Genomic DNA, 14,012 nt, shown 5'->3' with positions numbered 1-14,012 from the left:
TCTCACTAAGCCATCTTTGGCACTGACTGGCTCAAATTCAACTGTTGTGCCTAATTGCTAATCAGCTACACCTGTATGGGGCACCTGGTAGAGGTTAAATTTTCCTCCCTTGTACATGGCCAGGCCTTTGAGAGTCAGGAACCTTTGTCTGGGCCTGGTTGTGATGTGAAGCTTCTTCTTTTTAGATGTTTTCTCTGTGAGTATGTCGCACTTTAATAGCACTGCTGATATAAGATATGGAATGATTTTGCCTGAATGTAAAGTTGCTTTTACTTGTATTGGTGTAGGGAGTAGGTGCTGTTGCCTTGTGTCAGAGGGTGTGTGCTGACACTGCCAAATTTTGCTCATGGGTGACTTGTCATAGGTCCTTTACATGAAAAAATATAAATAAGCTTTGAGTAAGTATCTTTTGAGTAGACATTGCTCAAGGTGACATAACATTATATGTAGAATCCAGCTTTGCTTGGGGTGCTTTTACTGCAGGAAGGAGGAGAGTTGTCGGGGCTGAGGGAAGTGTTGCTCTCCAGATCCAGGCCCTTTCATCCAAGGGGACTTCTCTAATTGTTTCTCTGCAGCTGTCAAAGGAAGCCATGGCTCCAGTGGCTGCCCTAGGCATGCAGCTCTGCCTCTGTGTGAATTTAAACACTTTTCCTTTGTGCATTGCTGTTTGAAAGGAAGAAACTGAAGCCTCCATTTTGATGCTTTGATGTTCCTTCACTGCTCCAATGTGCACTTTAAGAGCCTTAGCACTTCTACTCAGGGGTGGGTTGTTTGTAGCTCTATTTCTTTTGATAAATCCAGTGGCCCAATAGGAGCTGACTTGCAGCACTAAATAGCTGTTGCTTAGGACCTGAAATCCACAGTATATATATATTTTTTGGACTACTCTTAGCCTCATCCAGCAAGCTGAATGTCCATTAGCAAATGGAGCTGATCATTCTGTTCAGCTGCACTTGAGAGGAATCTTCTCTGTGTGCTCTCAGCCTCTCTGTGTTATCAGCTAATGCCACAGTGAGGGGGGTGATGGAAACCTGCTTTTTTGGGAGCTTATCTTCTGTTCTGACCACATCTAATATAGATTGACCTTTATGGCCAGCATGCAGCATTACTTCCCTGGAGCCCACCTGCTGATGGGGGTGAAATAATGCTGGACTTAGAGCTGGTAAAAGGTGAAAATCCATCTTTCTCTCATTGATTCAAAATGTATCCAGGCCTCTGCATTTGTAGTGGGTTTGACTGCAGTGGTTGCTAAGGGAAGAGCAAGTGTTCACTCTGAGGAAAATGAGAAAGCAAATTGTTTGAACAACCTGAAGTGGAGACAGGAAAATCCAATGTGTTATTGTGGGGAATTCAGTAATTTAGTTTGTAAGGTGATGTGATGCTTAATTAATTAGTGTTTGCTAAGTGTTTTAAAATTCTGTGAAGAAGTTAGCTGAGATTTGTAGAGCTTGACACTGGCCCTATGCTGTAAGCTTTCAGGGCTAGATCATTATTTAAACTGAGTGCTAGAGCTATTTCATTAAAGGGTCTGTCAGTACTTACGTTATTGAAAAGTGTTTTAATATTAATTCTTGTTCCTGGTGAGCATGGTGGGAATGCATCCACCTGGACTGAAGGGAGTTTAAGCTCTTGTTAGTCCTGGAACTCCCTTTATCAGTCTGGTAAATGAGAAAAACTTCTTTCCTACTGAGATTTTTGGTTGTGATCAGTTAACTTACTACAGCTGAGGCAAAGGAGCTGAAGGTGGGGAAACAGTGGGAGAGGATAATGAGAGTTGAAATAATGTACTATTGGGTTTTGTTTGGATTTATTTCAGAAAATACACACAAGAATGAAATCCTGAGGTCGAGGGGAAATGAAAGAGAGGTCCTGGAAATGTCACTAATTCAAGCTACAAATACTGTGACAAAAGTTGTGTACTTGGAACTATTTTAGTTGGAATGAGTATTGCCAGGTTCAGGTTTTCCATGCTTCCTCCTGAAACCTCAGGGTTATCTTTCTCTTTAGTCTGCTTTTGTTTTTCTGATGAAACCACTAAAACAACAATTTGGCAAGAGAAATCTTTCCTGTGCATGAATTCAAAAAACAAACAAAGCAAAAATTAGCATTTGTATTAGAGAGACACTCGAGAGAATGGCATCAAAGTCACAGGACAAAAAGCCCTGTGTGTTTTGGTGGTCACCTTGCTGATCCATAAGACACTCTTGACACTGACAATGAAAGCCCAACAAAAGGAGAAAGAGTGGTTCTGTGTTTAGGTTTCTGACTTTGCCCTCTAGAGACCTGAGTATTTCCCTCCATCCCTTTATCCTTGGGCAAGCAAGAACACCTTCAGAGCACAGCTGGGAGGGGAAAAGCCAATTGTGAGGCCAGGAGTTCTCTTTAGTAGGTGAATATTGATTACTTCTTCAAGAAATGAAGGTCGTGGAAGGCTGTGGTGAGTCGAGTCCTCACACGAGTGTTTTAAAACACCATCGACATCTTGGGAACAATGATTGCTTTGCTTTCCCCTTGGGCCTGGATGTGTGGCATGGACTGACTTAGCCAGAGGACAACGTGAATTCTTGTGCCCTGTATTTAGGATCTCTCTGTTTTCTGCTGAAAACTGAGCTTCTTCTTGTCTTGGATGGTTGCAAACTAAAATAATAAGGTATTTGAATGCTCTGGTAATGGTTGTCACTTTGGTTCCTTGTGTAGACAGACAAGAGGCTGCTGGGAAGAAAATGTAACTATTTCTTAGGATCATCTTGTGTCAGAGGAAGCTTTTAATTTTAAAATAAGTTCATTTGCCTTTTAAGCTTACTCTGGCACAGCTTATGTACTATTTCCTTTTATTTATTTTCATTTTTAGCCATGCACTTTAGGACACTCTATGGGAGCAGTGCAGGAGTCATGTCAGTAACTGCTTAGGGGCTTTTTGGGGTTTTTTTGTGTGTGGTTTGCTTTGTGTTTGAAAATACTTAAAATTGCACAAGGTGAGATGAGAGCTGAACTTGATTAGGAAACCGGTAGTTTTCTAGAAATGAGCAGATAGGAACTCTGTTTCTGTATGCACATGGCAAACGAGCTGATGCAGAGTGAGAAGACTCCAACCTCCCCTCAGGGGCACAGCATCTGTGCTAGTGCCAAAAGCAGGAGCGTTGACTTTAACTTAACGATCTGAATGTGAACAGCAAAGGCAGTGATCAGCATTTGCTGAGTTTAATACCTTGCACAAAGACAGGGATATTAAAAGTACATGGAATAAAGAAGCAGGCAGAAGACTACTGGAGTCTTCCTTCAGACAGTGGACACAGGAAGAGTCTCAGTGTTCCTCTGTGTTGTCTTGTCACTATAAAGAGCCCTGGGAAGTCACTAGTACAGCTCTTATCACACCTTCATTCTGCTTTCCACATCCTCTGTGATAAAACCCAGTGCTCATCAGTAACTGGTTTGACTCCAGGCACCTTCAAGAGTCAAAACAATGAGAACAGGACTTCAGGCTGTGTGTAGAGTGAAGGAGCAGCACATCTGAAGGAAGGAGCTGATTGTTAATACTAGTGTTGCAAGCTGCCAGCTAAAATGGGATTGGTCTTTTGCAATACACTGCGTGTGAAAGTGGAACACTGAGAAATGGGGGGGTTGGGTTCAGTGGAGTTTTTTTTTGTGGTTGTTTCTTTTTTCCCCCACTTTTGTTGTGGACTTGGGTAGGAGCTGGCTCTGGCAGGACCAGAGGGTTTCTTTGATCACTAGTACAGGCCTGTTTCCATAAGGTGTTCCACTTCTCTGTGACCCTTTCCCCTCTCTCTCCACCCCTTTTGGCATTTCCACAATCCAACACAAATGCAGAGGCACCATTTTGTCCCTGGAGTCTGCCATTCTACATGGAGGCAGAAGTATAGTTCTGAGATGACAAACTCTGATGCTGGTGACCTGTTCAGGTGTTTTATCCTTTTCCAGTGGAAGCGTTCATGGCTGGGGACTGCCTGCCACCTTGGAATGGGTGTCAGCAAGGATGTGGTTACCTGGTGGGAGGTGCTCCAAATAGAAGGTACTTACTCTCTGTGGAGGAGGATAAAGCCTTTTGAGAAGAGCCATGAGAAATGGAAGGTTCTCAGTGACAAAAACAAAATTACTTGAGAGGAAGAGCCTGGTGCACTGGGACTGTGGCCATTAGCAGCAAGCCCAGTGGAGCCCTGGCAAAGCAAACAACAGGGCATGGCTGCTTTAACCATCCCTGCTGTCCATCTGTCCTGAGGAGCAAAAACCCCTGGATGGCTGCCAGGACCAAGTTTTGGCACCTGCACCAGGCTGACACAAAGGTCTGGCTGGTTTGCAGCTGGAGGTGGGAGGTGAGCAGGGCAGGGTGGGATTTGCTTATTTTCTGTCTTTTCATGGGTTGATTTTCTTGGCAGTTCCTATGCATGTATAAACATTTCCTCCCTGTGTTCCCCTGCCTTTGTTGTTTCCCCTGGTGAATTGATGTTGCTGCTGTTATTGAATGATGATGGATTTTTTCCTCTTTATTTTCAAACATGAAGTGAGGTGAATTAATGTGTAGGCAGAAACTGCCACAGGCAAGAAGTTTTGCCCTTGGCATGGAGGGGAAGATCTTTGCCAATCTTCTTGAAGTCCTCTGCTGCTGTCTGCATTGTTCTTGTACCAAGCAGAGATGGACACAGATCAAAGCATATTGTGTTTTGTGCATGAGGGCCACCGTCAGAGCTGAAGTTTGATGTTTTTAGCATGTATTTATTGCCTCTGTTGGCCCCTCATTCTGTAATGGCTGCACCTAGGGCTCTAGATATGGATGCTAGGAGGTGTTCTGGATACAAACCTCACAGACCTGGCTGCAGCATTAACTGAGGTCACTGATGAGGAGTTTGCTCACTCTTCTGCCTCCTTTCCCCCACAGCAGCTCTTGATGTATTAAGCAGGCTGCTGGAACCAGAGCCATGTGCATGATGTAACTGCCCAGCACATGTTGAAGAGCTCTGGGAATCTCATCAGTTTGAGCATGCCCTCTCACTGCTGAGTGCTGTTTTCCCCCTAGCCCTTCCTTGCAGAGGTGGGATTAGCTTCTGACACTACACAGAGCATTTGGATTGTCTCTAAATCCCTGCTGGTGCTTGCTCTCACGCCAGAGGAGTGTTTCCATCTGAAGCATGAACTCTTACCAGCAGTTCAGCCCCAGCTAAAGTTCTGACGTAGCAGGAAATAGCAATGGCTCACCTCAGCCAGTTACTCCATATAATTCATATCATATATATTTGTGTGTCAAAATAATGAGCACAGTTGCTTTTCAGTGGAGTAGAGTTTCCACTCTTCAGCAACAATAAATATTGCATAGATTTTTTTTTTCCTATGTAAAACAAATGACCAGTGCTTGTTATTAAAAAATAATTCTTGGAGTGTTAATATCTGGTATTGTTGCATAAACAAAGATGCTTTTACATGAATGAATGGTTATCTAAGAACTCAAAATTTTTTCTTTTTTTTTTTTCTTTTTATAATTTAATTCTACATCTATTTTGGTAGTTTGTTCTTTTTTTTCCCACAATCTATTGTGAAAAGACTGTGGTTTGTACCTCTGTACAGAGATGATGGGTGACATGTGAGATAATTCTTTACAAAGTAATAGAATATTAAGGCTGGGGTGTGTCTGTGTGTGGTGACAAGACATCCTTTCAACTAGAAAGCAAGAGATGCTGCACAGGAAAGGTCCATGAGGAATAAAAGCATTTTTAAGAAGTGGGGTGAAAGCCTACTGCTGACTTGTAGGTGATGAGTTGAAAGGTGTGATCTGAACAGTTTTACACAATTTTTATGTATCCATATTTACTCCTTTGGAAGCAGTAGGTGGCAACTGAAACATTTTTTCTTTTGTTGACTTGAAAAGTATAGTAAATTTACTGTTAGGTTCTTTTCCTCCCGCTTTCTACGCTTTTGCCCACAGCAGCTTGTAACTGAATCTAACAAGGAACATAGGTATGTTACAGGTTCCTTTCTTAAAACCAAGCCTATCAATCAGGTAATTGGTTCCTTCCAGCAGATGCATGGCTCCAGAACATCCGTGGGGTTTTGTGGTAATAGATGCCATATGGCCATGCTCTTTACCAGTCTGTCCCCAAGACTCTCTCCATTTATCTCTTGAAGTACTAAAGATGAAGTACTTCAAAGTACTAAAGCATGAGAATGGGGCTTGTGTGGTCAGAAGCTCTTTCCTTCCACCTAGAAGGAAACCTTTGGCACCTGAGTGATGCAAACCCAGATTTAATGGCTGAAGTTCAGAAAACCTGAGAAGCCAATGGAGCAGGGGCAAAATTAATTGAAGGTTGGGCTGTAGCAGCCTACCATCAAAATCTGAGCCTCTAATGTAGAACATGTGTTCCTCTTTCATTTGTCTGCTTTACAAGAGTTAATATACAGTGTTCTCAGGGTTCACAAGGGGGCTTTTCTCCCTCTAGGCTATTAGCTACAGTAACAGCTTATTTAGAAAGTTAGACTTTCTCCCAGCTGGGGGAAAACATGGCCCTGAAGAGAGGAAAGGGGGAGGAAGAGGAGAAAACTGAGTATTTTGTTAAAACAACTTAACAATGCAACGCCAGAGGAAATGAATCAGCAGAGTGTTTTCTGCAAGCATGTACTCTTTTGCTTTGTGAAAACCAAGAAGTTTAAATCCTGGCCTCCTGAGAGCCAATAGGGCCCATGTTTAACTTAGGATTGTAATATGGGGTCCTGGTTCTGTTGCTACAGACAGAGGAAGTTATTTCCAGAAGAACAAAGGATTGTTAGCTTGGCTTCTATCTTTACAACCTTCTAGGGGCACTTCCCAGGATTGATTTTTTTTTTTTTTTTTTTTTTTTTGGTGGTTATTTTTGTGTGTGGTGTTGTTATAGTTTTTATATTTTCCCATAAGAAATAGCCTCCTCCTTCCTTACCTCACACCTGAAAACACACAGCTCTCTTCTAATGTATCTTTTCTAATCTTCCACAGAAAACGAGGTTATCTGCACCTCACACAGTGTGGTCTTGTATTGGTGGCACTTGGCACAATCCCCTGGTTCCTTCCTGCTGCGGGCTTACCCCAGCTCTGGGGAATCTTAACACAGCCCTAAGCTGTGCCCCACCAAGGAGCTCAAAGGGACCATCTGGCAGGCAGGGACTTTGGAGGACTGGAAATAGACCCCTGCTTTTCTTGGATTTGCCCTTTGTGAGGATGTTTCCTTCCTCTCCATTTCCTCTGTTAGCACAGTTTACTCCTTTGGATAGGGCAGGATGGGAGGATGTGCTCCCAGCCCCATACCCAGGGAGGCTTGGAGCAATCTGCCTGTGCATGTACAGGCTGTAGGTTTGTGGGCAGATTGTTGGTGTGGTTTTGTCTGTGTGCATTTCCAAACCATCCTGGCCCTTTCTAAGGGTGGTTTCCTGAAGCAAGCCTTCTGTGGGCTTTGACTGGCTGATTCATGATTGCTATCCTTAGACTAAGGTTGCTAGGTGAGAGGGGTGTTTAATCTTGGCCTTTCACATGGACTGACAGCTATTTCACACCTCTGGTGGTTTTTCACAGCACTCTCAGTATGTGCTGATGCTGAACTGGAAATATTGCTCTTTTCCCTCTCCATTAGGGCATATGAATAATTGACTATCTGCAGATATTGTGAAACATCAGCTCCTCTTTCTTCCTCCACTCTAGAAACCCTTGGAACAAGGGAATAATGGAATAAGGGTTTCTAGAGTGAAGGAAGAAAGAGGAGCTGATGGTACAGGAGGAAGGAGTGGAGGAAGAAAAAGGAGCTGATGTACCAGAAGCTGGTACATTCTGGTGGGCATTTTTTGTGTCTTGTGTTGCTTGGCTCATTTAGCCATAAGTGGTGACAGCAGTCAGGGGGTGAAATTCTGCTCTGAACTTCCATAGCCCTAGCTGCCTTTCTTTGTGCAACATTTCCTGGCTCCTGACTGCAGGCCCTTGAAAGTAGCAGGGAAGGTTTTGAAGCAAGTCTCTGACCTCTTCTCTTTAGAAGGAGCAGCATTTTTCCTGCTACAGCACTGGCTGTGGCCAGGCAGGATGTGTGTTCATACATAGCATGCAAGTGGGTCAGGGGGAAAGATGTTTTGCATGTTCTATGTGACCTTGTCATTCAGGCCAGAACACAAATTCTTGTGGTTTTTGACTTGACCTGATGTAATGGAGCAGCCCAACAGGGGCTGGACATGGGGATGATGCTGTGACTAAGGGTGATGCCAACAGGGGTTGTGCAAGACCCTCTGTCCCCAGAGCCCAGGGTTGCAGTACTTGGTGACAACACGTTGTCCTCTTCTCCCAGGCAACCAGAGACAGGACAAGAGGATATAGCCCCAGACTGCACTAGGGGGGATTGAGGTTGGACATTAGGAGGACTTTCCTCACTGAAAGAGCTGTCAGGCATTGGAACTGGCTTCTCAGGGATGTGGTAGAGTCAGCATCCCTGGAGGTGCTCAAGAAATTATGTGACACTCAGTGCCATGGTCTAATTGACCAGGTGGAAATTGTTCAATGGTTGGACTCATTGATCCTGGAGGTCTTTTCCAAGCTAAATGATTCCATGACAATGGCAGGATCCACTGACAGACCTAAATATGGTAAAATGGTGGACCAGGTCTGGGGGAGTCCTGCTGTGAACAGCAGGAGACTGGATTGGCGATGGAGATACCTTGAGTGTTGGTAAAATAATTATCCAGGGTACAGCATCAGAAATGGCCTTATCTGTAGCACAGGCCTGGGGCTGCACACAACACATGGCCCCAGCGAGGGCTGGAGCTGAGCTGTGCCCATGGGCAGGGGGTCATGGTTCTGGGCCCCCAGGTGAGACTGGCAAGGCCATTAAGGCCACAGGTGTCCTCAGGGCTCTGAGAGCCAGAGCGCTGTTAATACATCTCAGGACTGAGGCATGTTTTGTTTTTTTGCAAAAACACTAACTAGTCAACATGCTGTCATAAAGCACACTTTGCAGTTTCCTTGTCCAAGAGAAAGCATAATTACAATTTTCTTGCTATTCAACAGCCTTTTTGAAAAATGTCACAAAAATTGTGTTGGTCAGAAACCAGTAAAAATAATATACCAGTGAAGTCTGTGTATGAGAAATGAAACAAAAGAATGATGTAATTGGTTGATCTTTTTATAGGATGGCTGAAAATGTATCTTCCAAAATACACAAATTGAAGGTGTTGGAGGAGGCCCAGGAGGGTGTTCTATCATTCCAAGCCATGTATCCCTTGTCTTATTCTTGTCATATTCTCATGGATTTCTTTTCAGATCCCTGTGTGAGCAGTTGATTAGCAAAGCATCAATTCTGCTATCAAATAAGTGATGCCTCTGAATGCTAATAGACACATCTTCATTTGAAATATTATTTCTCCTCAAAAGAGTCTCAATAAGGAAATCTAAGTGAGAGTTACTGATGAATGATTAGTGCTATTTTTTTGAAATGCTGCTCAAAAAATCTGTATCTTCTTCTGGTTTTAGCTTAGTAAAAATATTAGGGATCAAATAGGACTTATGGAGGAACTCTCTCTAGGGCTGCCTGTCTATGAAGGAGTATGCCACTGGAATTGGACCACAATATGAACTCTTTTTAGCCCAGACTTGTGAGACCTTTTGGGGATAGCGATGAGGGGAAGAAATTGCAATGATCTAAGCTGTTGCTTTAACCTATCCCACAGATGAGCACTAGGGATGTCTGGTCAAGATATAGGAAAGGGCATTCAAACACACTTTGTCACAGGCATTTTTAATGTCTCTTTGAAAACTTGTGCTGGATGTTAGCAAGGGTTGCTTCCTGCTGTCAATTTTGTTTCAGCCACAATTTGAAATGCTAAAATACTGTTAAAGAGGTTTCTAAGCACTATTTCTAATTCAACCAGAGTTAGGAAATTCTGCTTGTCTGCTTGGGTGTTCCTGAAACTTCTAGCCCCAAACTGCAGATGCAAGAAGTCAGCATGAGATGAATTATTTTACAATTCGTAGTACATCAGTCTTGGAGGATCCATGAACTCTGAGAGGCCATAAAAGATAATTATCATCATCAGGCTGAAGTGCCCTAAACAGATCTGCATTTCCACTGGAAGAAGTATAAGGATCTAAAAAAAAAAAAAAAAAAAAAGCCTTGAATGAGTGCCTTAAATAACTCTGCCTACAAGGAACTCATCATGTCTAAAGTTTATCCTCAGTAATTTACATATCGGGACAGCAGTTGGACTTATTTTTGGTTTTTGTCATGTACCCCTCAGCTGATTCTCTAATTATGATAGTTCTTCCCTCAGACAGGTGTTAATTTTGCTTTTTTTTCCTCTCTGCCTGGGCACTGAGGTTAATTTCTGTTTCTCTATAAAACCTGTTTGAAATTAGCCAGTAAGTCCTAAAGCTATTGGAGATGAGAGGGACTCTGTATGTATGTGTGCCCATCCACATGTGTGGATGTGTTAATAAGCTGCTTAAGCTTCACTTCCTTAAACAAAAGTAACAACCTGAGAAAATTGGACTAAGGTTTTTTTTTAATTGAATAGCTGTAGAAACAGACCTTGGATCAGTTAAGCAGCCTACTGTTTTAATCAGAGCTGTCTTATGTCTCTAGGAAAATAACTACATATCTTACAGTTTAGACAAATGACTTTTAACAAAACTTATATAGGGTAATTTATATTAAACAATACTAAAATTTGAAATGAATGAACTTTGACTGAAAAAATAATAAACGTATAGAATACCAAACTGATAAAATCTAATTTGAGAGTACTTAGACCTAAATGTAATGAAACTTAAGTGTTGCTAAGATCAGTAAAGTTAACTTATTGACGTTTAATATCTATAAATATTTCAACTTATTTAGATACTATTAATACAAAAGACACTGAGAATTTGAACAACATATGCTTAAAATAAAAACAGAATTATTTTGCTGAAGGAATTACAAGGAGGGTGTGGTAAAGCCTTTGTAACTTTGTGATGTTGATATGGGCATAGATAAGAGCTTAAATTTTTAATTATCATAGTAGAAGCTAGCAGCGTTGCAACTGTGTCATGGTGCACACAAACAGCTTTGAATTCCTCCAAAACTGTAAAAAACTGTAAAAATCACTTTTTTTTTTCCTTTTTTTTTTTTTACAAGATCTCATGGCTAAAACAACCCTTATTTTATTTATACCAGAGTCTCAGGGTCCTTCATGATAAATGCAAGGATGGAGAAAAGCCTCAGGAACATGCCCAGTGCAGGGGCAGGCCTTGGGGCTCTGCATGGAGAGCAGTGTCTGTGCTGTGAGATGAGGCCTCCTGCCCACCCCGACAGGTGTCTGAGGGCGCTAAGCCCTCACCGGCAGTACCGGTAACGCTTGAAGTGGAACCAGAGCTGGAAGATGCCATTGGTGAACTGGCAGTAGAAGCCGTGGCGGTGGGAATACTCTCACTCTCTGCTGACGATCTTGAAGGCGATGTCCTTATAGGGTGGCCCAGCATGGAAGTGCAGGATAGCAAAGTCCTTGTTGTCCTGGCAGGCCTCCAGGAAGTACTCAGGCATTGTGTGCTTGTCGATGAGGTTGGGGTAGAAGATGTTGAACTTATAGCCCTGCATTGTCTTGGGTGGGGGGTTGTTGATGTCGTAGTGGGTCTGGTTGTACTTGTTCCACTCAAAGCCTGTGTGCATGCGGTTGAAGAAGCGGGGTTTGCGTGGCCAGTACTTGTCCGCCCACAGATAGGCCTTGCCTGTGAGCAGTATCTCCATGCTGAACTGCACCTCGTCTGTCTCCATGCCCTCCTTGGCCTTACGGAAGGTGTTGTCAGTGCTCTCGGAAGCATCATCTGTCACCTGGAGCTGCTGGTGCAGGAGCAGCAGCTCGTGTGTGTCCTCCTCAGTCTCCAGCACATGGGTTGTTGAAGGGCAGCTCATTGGGGCCCAGCAGCCAGGGGCTGTACTTGCCTGCATCATAGTCATCCAGGCTCTGCTGGATCAGATCTTCCTCCATCAGCACGGCCTCCACCTCTCCCTTGGCCACTGTGTCCTGCTCTGGCTCTGAGGATGGCCCTGACTCTCCTTGGGATCCAGCCTCAAGACTCTCCTTGGGATCCAGCCTCTTGCTGGGGGAAGCTGGCTCCTGCTTGATGATGGGGAAGAGCAGTTCACTCTCCACAGCCTGCTCCTGCTTCAGCTTGTACGGCTTCTGATGCAGCATGTCCTGGTGCCACTCCTGCCACCTAGCCTGAGCCATGTAAGCCTTCAGCTGCTGCAGAAGGCTCTCCCAGTACCCAGTGTCCAGGTTGGGCCCTCCTGCCTGGATCTTGCTCTCAATGCCCTGGTACAGAGCTTGCAGCTGGTTGTATGTCTTCCCCTTGAACACGGACTGTGCATCTGAGCTGACTGAGGCATTGACACCATCATGACGCTCCCCTGGTCCTCCTTTCCTAGAGGCCTCCAGCTTGCAGAGCTTGGCAATTCCATCCTCTGTGATGATGGTCATGTCCCTCCAGAAGTCCATGTTCTTCCTTTGCTCCAGCTCCATGTCCACCTGGATGTCCTCCACCAGGTCCTCCATGTCAGAGATGGTCAAGCTATTTAGGAAAGTGTAGGGCTCGTGCATCTCAACAGCCAGGTCATCGTCCTCTGTGCTGATGTACTTGGCCAGAAGATCAATGGGTTTTTGCCCTTCTGTCCCGAATCTGGATCTTAGACCACAGCTTGGCCTGCTGCAAGTGGAAGTTGTCTTCCTGCTCTTCTCAGGTTTTGAAGTGCTCTGCCTCTTTCTCCTGCTGCAGCATCTCCAGCTCCTGCTCCCGCATGGCTTTTTCCTGCTCCAGGCGCAGTTGCTTCACCTTCTGCAGCTCCAGACTATTGTCCTCCTGGATTCACTTGATCCCCTCTCCTTCAGGTCCTTCTTGTCCAGATGGCTGATCCCTTTCTTTTCCAGTGCCTTGCTCCAGATGAATGTGCCCAGCAGGTTGTTGTCCCTGAAAGGATTGTCAGTGTTGGTATAGCCCATGTATTTCTCACCCCAGCCCATCTTCTCCCATTTCTTTCTCTCCTTGGCCAACCTCTGTGCTCGCTTCTCCTCAGGCATCTCCAGGGTCTTCAGCAGAGCTGCCTGTTTCTTCTTCTCTTCCCTCAGGCTCAGCTGCTGCCCCAGCTCCTCCTGGGGCTGCAGTGCGGTGAGGGAGCTGATGGAGGACGCAGAGGACTTGGATCCATCCCTTCTGTGGTGCCACTCCTGGCTCCGCACTGCCCTGTCCCACCTGGCTGGAGCCGGAGGCTGCAGCTGGAGGAGTGGTCCTGGGACTGTGAGCGCTGTTTCCTCTGGTCCTTACAGTGCTGGTCCTGGCTGCAGCTTTTCTTCTTTTTCCATTTGTCTCTCATCACCTGAGTCTGAGCCAGAGCTTGTCTCCTGGCGTTGGCCCCAACTCAGGCTCTTGCTCTGGCTGTGGTGTTGCCACCTGTGGCTCCCGGACTGCAAGTGCTCCTGATACTGCTCCCTTTCCCTCTCCCTTTCCCGGTCCCTGTCCTGATCCCTTTCCTGCTCCGAGCGGCCACCTCGGGCTGGGTTGTGCAACCTGGAGCCCATTGGCAGCGGCAGCTCCACCCCAGGGCCTCGCCACTCGGGTCCTGCTCCGCTGGCCGGTTCTTGTCTGTGCTTGTTTCGTCCCGTCTCATGGCTGGTCATAGCTGTAGTCTTTTCCTACCTTTGTTGTCCCGGCTTGAAAAGACAGGTGTTTGCTAAGGAAAGTAGGAGCTTCTCTTGAAATGGTAAATGTAAACCCTCTCCTTCTGAATTATTATAATTTTGAAATTAAGGGGCTCTTGGGCAAAAATATGGGAGTAGGAATAATAGTTTTTTAGAAAAAAAAATATAGTAATACAAAACAACACTGACAGAGTCAGAATACGACCTGACACCCTGTGGGTCAAGGTGGTGGCAGCAGTCCAACTAGATGGTGGCTGCAGTCCCCCTGGAGTGACAAGTGTGGTTCTATTGAAGCAGTGGTCCTGTAGATGGGTGTAATTTTCCTTTAA

The 14,012-nt window shown here is 44.8% G+C and overlaps 1 pseudogene; it reads right to left on the bottom strand.

Moving 5' to 3' along the window:
• Positions 1 to 9,750: 9,750 nt before the first annotated feature.
• LOC128788430 (splicing factor Cactin-like) lies at positions 9,751 to 13,563 on the bottom strand (annotated as a pseudogene).
• Positions 13,564 to 14,012: the final 449 nt, after the last annotated feature.

This window comes from Vidua chalybeata, chromosome 5 (genome assembly GCF_026979565.1).
Source record: "Vidua chalybeata isolate OUT-0048 chromosome 5, bVidCha1 merged haplotype, whole genome shotgun sequence".
NCBI lineage: Eukaryota > Metazoa > Chordata > Aves > Passeriformes > Viduidae > Vidua > Vidua chalybeata.
This window is presented reverse-complemented; position numbering and strand designations above follow the sequence as displayed.